We start from the raw sequence: 12534 nt of genomic DNA, 5'->3' as shown, positions 1-12534 counted from the left end.
GTTTCAGACAGGCCCCTTAGGCCCTCCAGAGCCTTGGTTACCGAACCATCTGGAGCAGTATTATTTGGAATAAAGGTGCAACACTGATCGCCAAACATAGAACAGACGCCCCCTTTTTCCGCTAACAACATATCAAGGGCCATTCTATTCTGCACTCCCATTAACGAGGTCGGACCCACCTGCTCCGCCAACCCCTCCATGCCGTCTCTGGTGAGGTTAGAGAGTCTCAGTACATTATAGTGAACATAATTGATCCTATCTACGTTCTTGTTTGGGGTCACTGGAAAGAAAGCAGAAATTATTGGAATATTTTCAAACCCGGCTGCTATTTGATCAACTAGTTTAAACTCATTTGGAACCCCCCTGGGCACTCCAATGGAGTCGATCCAGGTGGGGGAATTCATTCTAGGGTCATAAACATTTATGTCATGAATTCCTCTCTTCCTCAAAATGTGTCTTTTGCGCCTGACTGCCAATGTGCGCGTATTGTGTGGGGGAATTGATTTTACCTTATCTCCGATTAGCATAAGTGGCGCTCCTAGTCTCACCATCGCGCACGTCCCCACGCTCCCAAGCCAAGTCCTGTGCCCGCAATAGTAATACAGCCCGCTCCTAGCCCAAGTCCCAATTAGGGTGGCTGCATCACTCACATTGTTGGTGGTCCTCCCCGTCTGGGTGACCGAACACCAACTGGGGTCAATTTCCCCCAACCGATATTTAACTTTATCTGTGGTAAACTTAAAGCACGTATAATTATCTTTCCGGGGCGTAAACGGCCCTACTTGCGTGAGCTTGGCAATAGGAGGAAATAGACTGGACAACACAGTGCAGTTCCCCGTATTCACAGCTCCTCTAGTCATCCGCAGCATACAATCATAGCCCCACTGATCCTCTGGATGCAGAGGTGCAGGCTCTATAAATAAACGCGGCCTTGCAGAAGCGCAAGCTACACAATTAGCCACTTTTTGTTCTCTAGCATTTTGGGCTATCTAGTCCAGCCAGATGTTACTGTCACTGAACCCGGTAGCGCGTTCAATCAAATCCTGAGGTTTCATGGTGGTGTAGTCCACCGACACTACTCGCCTCTCCCTTGGTTCGTGCTCCTCTGGTGTAGCTTCCGACGACCCGCTCCCCTCCTGCCCTGTAAAAGATGCAACAGAGCTGGTGGGGCCGGAAATCACGCGAGTTATCATGTCCTCTCTACCTGACGGTACGCGATTAGTTTTTTCTAGGAAATTAACTTTAATTAACCCTTTTGGATCAACCCCCGATGTTTCCACCCCCAGAACCAAATACATAGATTGTTTGCGATGCCAATTCCCCAATGATAAGGTTAACGCGTTTCCAGAGGGGCTAAAATCCCTCTGTAGTTTAAGCTCGTTTTCTGATCCTAGTTCTAACGGTTCCCAATTTTGCCCAGTGTAACCCCTTACCTGGTCCCAATTACGGCACCAGCTGTCATAAGGACGATTTCCCCTCTCGCAGTGCGTACTCACTGAATAATCCCAACAGACCCACACATTATATCCCCTCCAAGCACTGCCGGCGTCCCTGCAATTAACAACATCACACAGATCAAACATAAAACAAGTTGTGGAGCCAATAACATAATCTAATTCTAAACCACCATATGTGCTGAGACACTCATCCTTTTTACCAGAGACCTCGCGCTTCACTCTTGCCCGCAACTTTAAATCACTATGGATCACGCGTGATGTAATTGGTGTATCAAACAACGCCGGACTGGCATGGCCTCCGTGCTCAGACTGGTTTCCCGGGTCGGTCTGCAACAAACAAATCAAAAAACAAATAGCCATGATTAGCAACATAGTTAACAGCAAACTCATAATAATTTTGAACATTGTGATGGCTTTTGAAACTCTTCTTTCATCACCAGTGTCTGATTGTTGTGATGGCATGGTGGTATGTGAATGTTATGGTGTAGTAAAAAGTTCAAAGCCCTTTATCAGAGCCTCTCTCTTGTTCTAGGTGTTCAGTGTGGTACCGCTCCTTTTCGTTGGCGCGGCGATCTCCTCCTTGACTGCTCTTCTTTCTTCGACCTTCCGGGTAGACCACCGGTCGGCCTGTTGCACAGGTGTGAGGGTTTATTCTGCCTCTCAATTTCACCTGTGTTGGGTGGAGATTGATCCTTCCCCACCAAGCCCTCGTGCGCGGCCGCGCACTGCGTCCAGTGATACCAGGTGTCGCCTTTCCCCTTCAGTTGGACCGCTGTCGCCGTCCGAGCCGATACCTCATATGGACCAGTCCAGCGGGGTTCCTTCCATTTGCGTTTGATGACTCTCAGCCACACTGCCTTCGCGTCCGGGACCTCTCCTTCTCCTGTGGGCCCTTTACAAGCCGCCTGTTTTGTGAAACTGGACACAAGCGCCTTTAACTCGTTCCAGTAGTCTGCGTGGGACCGGTTCCCCTTTTTGTCCCGTTCAACCGAGCCCACCGTCCAAGGTGCCGGAAACTGTCTCCCGGTTTGCAGCTCGTATGGTGTAAAACCTGTGGATTGATTAACAGAACATCTTATGGTCATCAACGCAACCGGCAGGGCTGTGACCCAATTTAGCCCTGTTTGCGCGCAGATTTTTGCCAATTTGTTTTTCAAATTTAGGTTCATTCTTTCTACTTTCCCCTGAGACTGAGGATGATAGACCGTTCCAAATTTATGCTGGACGCCCAACATTTTTTCTACTTTTGCCAAATCTTGATTTTTAAAATGGGTTCCATTATCTGATCTAATTCTTTTGGAGAACCCATGACGGGGAATGTAATGATTGATTAAACACTTAATGACAGTCTTAGCATCCTCCTTTTTTGTAGCCCAGGCCTCTGGCCAGCCGGTCAGAGCATCAACACACACTAACAAATATCTTACACCGCCAGGCCCGGAAGCAATCATATCAGTGAAATCAATAACAATCTCCTTTCCCGGCCTCTCAGGGGGCCGAAACTTACCCACTTCCGGTTTTACTGCTGGCTTAGGCTTGTGTGCCCCACAGATTAAGCACATCCTGGCCTTTTCTCTTATCATTCCTCGCAGCTCAGGATGCCACCAATGACACAAGTTTCTCTCCATCTGGGCAATCCCCACGTGGGCGAGTCCGTGGGCTTCATCCACCTTCTGTTCTGCCATTTTGGCTGTCAGCACGGGGCGCCCGTCTGGCCCCCTCCACAAATGTCCATCCTGCCAGGCTCCTTTGCTTTTCCACACCCCCTTTTCCTCTGGGGATGCCTCCTCCTGGGCCTGTGTGACTTCCTCAATCAGGTCAACAGATATCTCCTCTTCTGATGTTACCTGTATCATTTGTCTCCGTCCTTTGTAGCCTGCGGCCTCCTTTGCGGCTTCGTCTGCTCTCTGGTTTCCTTTTTCCACCATGCTGGTTCCTTGGGAGTGCGCTTTGCATTTTATAATGCTCACCTCCTCTGGGTCAGCCAAGGCCTTTTCCAGTTCCTCCATTTCATGTTTGTGGGAAATAGGTGCATTGGTTGCTGTTCTGAATCCTGCTCTTTTCCACTGAGGCAGCTCCACATGCGCTGCTCCAAACGCATATGCCGAATCGGTGTAGATGTTCACTCTCCTGTTCTTGGCTAGTCTCAAAGCTCGAGCTAAGGCTATCACTTCAGCTCTCTGGGCCGACTGCTTTCCCTCAATCCTTCCTGACTCTCTGACCTGATAATCTCCTTCTACTCTGCAAACCACCGCATACCCTGCTTTCAGTCCTCCTTCGTCTCGGTGGCAACATCCATCGGTGAACCAGTCCTCAGCTCCCGGTATGGGTTCGGCCTTCAGGTCCTCTCTAATCTTTTCCTCAATCTGTGCTCTTTTGGCGCAGTCATGTGGTTCCCCTACACCCATTAAATCTGCCATGTTAATTCCTTCATGTGTAAATGTCAAATTTGGGGCCTCTAAGATTTTGCTCAGTCTCTGTTGTGCCCGTGGTGACATACAAAATGCTTGTGAATTCACGTATGCCACTATGCTATGTGTAGTAAGTATTTTTAGTGGGTGTTCTCTCACTACATGTGCTGTTTTTTGGATAATTCTAGCGACCCCTGCTGCATGTTGTGTGCATGTAGGATGCTTTGCTTCTGTTGGATGTAGTTTTACACTTACATACATGAGCACCTCTCTACCCCCCCCCCCCCCCCCCTTTTTTCTGAAACAACACTCCGTTTACAATTGAGTGTGTTTCAGAAACATCCAATTAGAATGGCTCATCATAATTGGGTGTGGCTAAATCTGCGGCCCTTGACAAATCCTGTTTTACCCTAATAAATGCGGCTTCAGCTTCAGGAGTCCAAGGCAGCTCAGCCTTAAGGTTTCGAACGCCAACTTGCTTCATTAGGCCCCTTAAAGGGGCAGTTTTGCCTGCATAATCCGGAATGAACTGCCTGCTATAACCTGTTAAACCAAGAAAAGAAAGCATTTCTCTCACAGTCCGCGGTTTTGGGTGTGTCAGAATTTGGTCTCTGTGTGTGTTCATCAAACCCACTGATTTGTGTGCGATTACCCGGCCCAAAAAGGTCACTTCAGGGCGAACTAACTGCAGCTTGTCTTTACTTACTTTAAAGCCGCATTCTGCCAACCTATTCAACACAACGAGCGACGCCGCTGTACAATCCGCTGCCGACGGGGCTGCAATGAGAAGATCATCAACATATTGTATTAATGTACAATCATCAGGCAAATTACATGACGACAGGGCTTCTTTGAGCACCTGATTGAAAATGCCTGGAGAAAGTGCAAAGCCTTGTGGCAACCGTGTGTATCTGAGTTGTTGGCCTCTGTATGTGAATGAAAAAATGTCTCTGAGTGACTCATGCAGAGGAAGACAAAAGAATGCATTTGCCAGGTCAATGCACGTGAACCACTTTTGGTCACATGTGATAGCTGATAAAGCTGTGTACGGATTTGGTACTGGTGCAGTAGTAGAGAGCAATATTTCATTAATGGCTCTCAAATCATGTGCCATGTGATATCTTCCTGTTCCATGTTTCTCCACTGGTAGAATTGTTGTGTTCCACAGTGAGGGAGAGGGCTCTAACACCCCGGCCCTTAACAGGCCTTCTATTGTTTCTGTAATTCCTTCCTCTGCTTCAGGTTTGTGTTTATACTGTGGTCTATTGATTGGTGTGTGTGACTTGAGCTGGAACAAAACAGGAGGACACTTAGCTAGGCCAACGTCCGTGGGCCCTTTTGACCACAGACTGTCAGGCAGATTCGACAATCTAGCAACTGCATCAGAATGGTCTACTCTCTCCTCACCATGTGTTTTTGAAATTTCTTTATGTTCCAAGATCACTGTATCATCACAGGCACAAGTTATGCGATAGGTTTTACAATTTCGAGCATAAGATAAGTTAGGAATTTGGGTTCTTTGCCACCCTGTGTCGTCCAGTGCTCGCCTGACCATCGGACCTAGATCACCTGCACCATGACCTTGGTGGATCGCCAATGTAATGTGAGGGGTTGAATTTTCTTCCACATTGTACCAAAGCAGTTGTTCATCAGTTAATTTCACAGCCGCGGCTACACCTTCTGGTCCGATGTAGATGTCATGTGTTTGCACATTCCACGTCTGACCCTCAAGATCAGACTGAAATAATTCACGATAGGTGTCGTCACTATCTTTATCATAAAACAAAGCCACGTGGTAAGGTTCGCACGGAAGGAGGTAAACTGCCAAGCTCATTATCCAGGGTCTCCACAGCTGAAATTGCCTCAGAACATCCTCTTTCACTAGTCTCCCCCAGTAGATGTCGGCTTTTGCTCTTTCACAGTCTTGAAGCAGATATTGAGTCTTTGAATTTGTTCCCAGGCACGGAAAATGCTGGCCCCCTGGCAGAGTCACAGATAATCCATCTGCTGAACATGTGATTGTGGCGCCCAACTTCACGAGCAGGTCCCTGCCCATGAGATTTACTGGCGCTTGCGATGACACCACATAGTTGTGTTTCAAAGTCTGCTTGCCCAGCTTTGTCAAAGCTGCACCGAATCTGCTACGGCAAAATCTGGGTTTTTCTGTAGATCTTCTATGACCTGATTTGGCAGCCCTGACAGCACCGCTGAACGAAACCACGCTCGGTGTTCACCTTCTCTACCCGGATGGGTACCTGTTTCTAACAACCACTGATCTCTGGCTTTTTCTAAAAACTCTCTAGGTGTGTTTTGGGGGTCCCAAATTATTTTAGGTATGGCTCCTGTGTTAGGGGTTGGGTACTTTTCACGGACTGCGTCAGACAAAGCACATTGCACTTCATGATAAGGCAAATCATTTGCATAGCGAGTTGTGCGAGCTATGGCCTCTACATCTGCTAGCCCACCACCGAGCATACACCGCGCAGAAATGGCGCGAAAATCGCCAATCGCAAGCTCCTCTCCTTCTGTTAGCCTGCCTAATTCACGCAACCACCTTGCTCCTCCTCCAGTTATAGGTGGAAGCTGTTTAACCAATGCCTCCAAATCTCTTACTTTGTATGCGCGGTACACTGGTTCGTTTTTTGCACCAGCCACTAAAGGCAAATTATAATGAGGGCCCGCAGCTTTTTCTGTTTTGGTCACAGTTTTACACTGTCCCAATTTCCCCTTGCCTTTTGAACTCTTAAAAATAGGCCTCCTCTGTCTCTGTTCTTTTTTCACCTGTCTTGACCTAAGATTCCTGGCTATACTTGGTTCTGACGCGGCGACTCCTCTGTCGTTATCTTCGTCATCATCTTCCTCCTCTGAGGTAGATGAATTATTGTCGCTCTCCTCTTCTGCCATGCTTTTGGTCATTTTGTCCTTTACGGTCTTCAGCGTATTTAATACTTCCAATAGCCCTTGCGGGTCTTCAAGCATTCGTCCAAATACTTCTCCTGCCCATGTGTCTGACTTGGCCGTTGCTTTGGAGTGTTTTGACCTGCTGGTCTGTGCCTGCTCGTCTCTTGCTGGTGTTGGCAGCTCAATGAAAGCCGGTTGTGCCATCCTTTCCACCGGTGAAATCATTTCTTCGTTTTTTGGGGTCCGATCCGCTTCTCCAATCTGGTCAGGCAGGCTCTCTCTTGTTGGTTCGGCTTCTGGCCTGTCTCCTCTCTCATGTGAACAGGAAGGCGAAGTCAAGCCTTCATCTGCGGCTGATGTTATCACTTTCCCTCCCCCACTTAGGGACTGACATTTAACTGTCATAGGCCCTTCATTATGAACCACCAGTGGTGGCCTGGTGTATTCAACATCAGCTACTCCTCCTACAACCGCTGCCGTCTGTCCATCTGGGCCCTGAACTTGTCCTCCCCTTAGGGTTATTACAGGCATGACATGTTGTCGTCCTACGGCATTAGATGTTAATGTGGCCCAAGGAAGAATCTCTGCTGTGTGATACTTGTTAGCATCTCCTGGTTTTGGAATCCAGTTGTTCATTTGGTCTTCCAGCTTCTTATTTTGCTCTTTCAGTTGTTTCAAAGCCTCCATTATGCTTTCCATATCTTCTGTTTCCGCTGTGTCATCCTCCTCCATCCAGGAAGATGCTCCGTTCCACAAGAACATCCACTTGCAACACTTTGCATGAGTTTGCTGTAGTTTCTTGATTTGTTGGTTAATTCTCCAGTTAATTGAACTTTTCTCTGCCTCGGTTTGCAGTTGTTCCAGTTGCTGCTCACATCTCTCTCCTTCTATTTTGAGCACAAGACTTAGGGCTATTTTGTCATCCAGCCCTCTCTGTTGGGAATCAATAAGCTTGTTTAGCTCAGCTTCCATTGCTTTGCATTCCTTCTCAGCTAACTTTGATGATCCAGGAGAAGCCAGGCGAATAGCTCTTTTTAACTGTTCCTGCTGCTCCTTCAGAGGCTTATAGCCTCTGTGCCCAGTAGGTGTCATGCTTGGGCCGTCAGCCATTATCCTAGAACACAGGCTTACCTCCCTTTTTGTGACGTTATCCGGCTCCTCCTCTCGGGTCAGCCCGCAGCGTCTGCCTGTCAAGTTTCACAATTACTTTCACTCCTCCAAGGGTCACTATCTCCTTGTCTTGTGATCTGCTTGGTAAGACACACAGCCAACGCAGTGTGTCAAGACTTAACCAAGCCTCTTTCAATATTCACTTTTAATGACTACTTTTTACTCTGTAACATAAATGTTATAAACTCATACACACTGCATGTTAACTTTGGGGCACAAAACAATAACACAGCTCGAATGCATTCACACAGCCTTAAAATTTTTTCACAGAAAATTGCTCCAAAGCAATATCATGTTTGCTTACAAACTGACAAATACACCCTATTATTTACAGAGCGAAGGAGCAATGGATCAATTAAATCCAATCTCCTCAATATTTAGCTGTATAGCTCGCTCTGCTTCAATGTCAAACCATAATACTGTGATTAGCTTTATTCAAATCAAACCTATGTTTCAAAGCCTTTCAAACACACATCCACACACACAATTTGATTAGCTTTATTCAAATCAAACCTATGTTTCAAAGCCTTTCAAACACACATCCACACACACAATTTCAACCACGCACTTTCGAGCACACATTTGTCTCCTTTAAATCTACCAATCACTTGGAGACATCTCCACAAATAATTACATTATTTCCCAAGCAAGCATATCAAAATCAAAACCGTCTACTACAGACTCTATCATGGCCTGAGCAAAGTGGGCGGCCTCTGTGGGCTCCCAATTTGGATCATTTTCATTCTCAGTTATCTCCTTTAAGCCTCGAAATAGAAATAGGCAACGTTGTATATAGGCATTTAACTCATACAGCTCAATCTCAGACCACACCGTCATCTCATAAGGTGAAACACCTTCTTCAGTCACTATGTGACATTTACAGGTCACCTCCAGCCGACCCTCTTCCTCTGCTATTTGTATATTACAGGTTGCAAAATACAGCACAGGCATGTTTGCTTGTATTCTATTTAAACAACGTTTTAACCGTATTAAATGGGACTGTTTAGTGCATGTGGCACACTATAATCATTTATTGTTGAAGGGACAAATGTCAAAAGGGTTCTAACAGGTCCACTTTATTGCGTGCTCATAAATTTTGTTATCTGGGTCACTCACCCGATGTGCTTTATTGTTTGATATTATTAATTATGTCACGCTTATTAGTGGCTCATATTTATTTACGGCCTATGTTTGAACTTGACTACAAAGGCAGAGCATCATTTCATCCTTTCAGGGTGAAACACTCCACTTTCTCTGTGTCATGGCAGCTCAGAAAACTTCATAAACTTTGGTTATTTAAAGGTATGGCTTAAAATCAGTTGTGTTATCAGTATAAAATATTTAAGATTTAATTAAATTGTTTTCAATTAACTTACAGCAGCTTATTCTGGTCTAGGAACGCTCTCTTATCCTCCTCAAAGACTGAAGTTACTCAGTCTTAAATGCTTTTTATATTACATAAATCAACTGTGAATAACTAATAACCTTCTAGTGATTTACACTTGGTTTAAAACATTCAAAAGCCTTCTAGGGACCTATTCTAATCCTAACCTATGTGTGTGTAAGCTTGTTTGCATTTAGCCCTCTGCACTCAAGGCATTTACTACACTTTATCAATCCGGACAGTCACGCCGAATGAAGCTTCTGACCTTCAAAGGCCGAGTGCCAACTCATTATAAGCACATTAGCAAGGTGTGTCTGAAAATTATTGAAACCACTCTTTTTAAATCAGAAGCTATTTATATTGTTATAACATCAAAACCAGCAATTTATTTACAGAATTTCAGCAATAAAAAGCCTTCTGCTTATAAGGCTCACACACACTCTGGGCAGGAAGTGAAAATCTCCGTTCTCCTCCCATGCAAATGCAGCTCATTTACATATTCACACACCGTCTAAAAATAGCTCGCAGCGCTGCAGCTGCGCTCTCGTCAACACAAAGGGTTACACAAAGCTCAGACAAAATTCTATTATTTTATATTACAAAAGACGTCTTGTATTTACAATCACTGACAGGCCTGACAGATTCAGCACCTAACAAATTTCGACAAATTTAATATAACGGGTCTCACCGAAGAAAGATAACTTTTTTACGACCAATTGAACAGTATCTGTTACTTCTGGAACAGTTTCTGACCTAATTTCTAAAGAGCACCTACACAATTTCCACAAATTTAACCATAACGGGTCCAACCGAAGAAAGGTAACTTTTTTGTAATCAATTAAACAGTATCTGTTACTTCTGGAACAGTTTCTGACCTAATTTCTAAATCCCTAACTCAATTTAACTTTGCCCAAAAAAGCACATGACACCGTTTAAAACGGTGAGGAGACTCTAACTCCTAGCTTGATTCCGGGATGCCCTGTACCCCACAGTTAAGCCAAACTGAACTAACCCTGTTCGCCGACAGGTCAAGACCGCGCGTCCACGGCCAGGAGGGAGCGTAACCTCCGGGCTATGCGCTTCTTAGCAACTTCTGGTGCCGTCCTATAATAATTTTCACCTACACAATTTGAAAAATTTATCCATAACGGGTCCAACCGAAGAAAGGTAACTTTTTTACGGCCAATACCAGCCTCTGTTACTTCTGGAACAGTTTCTGGTCTAATTTTCTAAAATATACCTAGCCAATTCCCTACCAAACTACCTGAGCCTTTAACTCAATATCCAGGGACTCAAACCCAACATTATTACGTTCATATTTCTTCAAGTTCATTAAATATTCTTAAGCAACTTTAACTGCATAACACACGGTGATTCTCATCAAAATCAAAACAGACACCCACCAGCAACGTCAGTGAGTAAACTTTTAATTTAATGCAGCCCAATTTGGCACAATTTGGGAATCAACTCAACAGGCAGTGCCTTACCTTTAGAAGCACCCGCGGAGCTCACTCACATCAGATCCCTGGTCCGTGCCTGTCCGCTCGACCACCTCAGACCGTCCACACTTCACACTTCCACCCCAATACCACAGGACGAGCCCCCAAAATGTTACGAGTTCAAAATATTGGGGATGGACACCATAGGAAAAACCCACAATAACAACACTGGTCCGGTCGGGTTGAGTCAAACGATGATTTAATGATCACACACGTGGGAGATGGACACTGTATGCAGACAGCCTCAGATCTCTCTTCAAAAAACACATCACCATAGTTTTATGAAATCAGGGTATTAGAACGCCCCCTCATGCGTAGTGACAGGTGTAATACAATCAATGTTGACAATTTTATTTAACACAAAGAATAATATTGTCTCCTTCCCGAGGGCAGACGCTGACTGCCCCCGTCTCCTGGAACCGTCTGTACCCTGCTAAGACACAACATGGCAGCTACAAGGACTCTTTCATTTGTTAAGACCATCAGTGTGTATTGCTCTAAGTCAAGCATATAATATTAAATGAATATTGCTGGATCAGCTACTTCTACTTAAAACATATTAGAACATGACTAAGCACAAAATCACCAAGAATAACATCTTATAAGTGCTGTGTAAGCGCGTGCGGCCTTCCAAGCTCAAAGCCTTTGCCCTCCATAGATCAGCCAGACTCGCGCTGGCTGTAGCTTTTAACCTTTAATTACCTTGAGCACAACTCTAGAATAAGCAACAAACTGCAATGTGTATGGAATGATCATGGTTACATCTGCAATGGAAAATCATGTTATTATTCTGGTACCTGTAAGAAAAGATCAAACTAAAGTTATCACCATCACTGTAATGCAAAGAATAATGTAAGGTCAAAAACTTCAATTTATGCTTAATGCAAAGCTGGTTATATACTTCTAATGAACTAATAATGCCATATTAAAATAATGAATGAAAATGAGAAAAACATCCCCTCCTTATTTTACACTCTCTTGAAGGCTCTCCTTACTTCATGCTCGGAGATGACGAGCACGTTTCCGGTGCTGGCAGTATCTTCCTGTCTGCAGCCGTTAGCGCCGCTAGCACTAGCATTGTTGGAGTCCTTAGCTGCAGCCTCGAAGCGAGCATAGAAAGTGTTCAGCTCGTCTGTCAGAGTCACAGCCGCGTTCGTCATACCGGTTGTTGGTGCTTTATAGTCCGTTATTGTCCTTAGTCCCCACCACAGGCTCCTAGAGTCACTCTGTTGGAGTTGTGACTCTAGTTTCCTCCCGAAGCGCTGCTTCGCCTCTTTCACCGCCTTCCGCACGTTATATGATGCGGCTTTGTACGGGTCCATTTCCCCCGTCGTGAGTCCCGTATTGTAGGCAGCGGTGCGGGATCTCAGAGCGTCGCGGATGGTTTTATCCACCCACGGCTGCTGGTTGGGAAACGTTGTGATAGTCTTTGTCTCCACGGTATCATCCGCTAGTTTCCCAATGAATCCCACAACCGCTTCCGTAAACACGTTGACATCATCATCGGAGCTGTTTCTGAACATGTCCCAGTCTGCGTCGTCGAGTGCGTCCTGTAACGCGGCCACCGATTGATCCGTCCAGCGCGCGACCTTCCTCTGAACCGGAACTTCCTGTTTCAGCCTTTGTTTGTATTTTGGCATGAGGAAGATGGCGGCGTGATCGGATTTGCCAAACGGAGGGCGAGATTGTGCCTTGTAGCCGTCCTTGACCGT

The 12534-nt window shown here is 45.6% G+C and overlaps 1 protein-coding gene across 1 annotated transcript in view; it reads left to right on the top strand.

The window, feature by feature from the left end:
* The window catches only part of LOC113012482 (calpain-9-like), a 31356-nt gene that overhangs the window by 16870 nt on the left and 1952 nt on the right, over positions 1 to 12534 (top strand). The gene's annotated exons all lie outside the window — the stretch shown is intronic.

Source organism: Astatotilapia calliptera, chromosome 19 (genome assembly GCF_900246225.1).
Source record: "Astatotilapia calliptera chromosome 19, fAstCal1.2, whole genome shotgun sequence".
Taxonomy (NCBI): domain Eukaryota; kingdom Metazoa; phylum Chordata; class Actinopteri; order Cichliformes; family Cichlidae; genus Astatotilapia; species Astatotilapia calliptera.
This window is presented reverse-complemented; position numbering and strand designations above follow the sequence as displayed.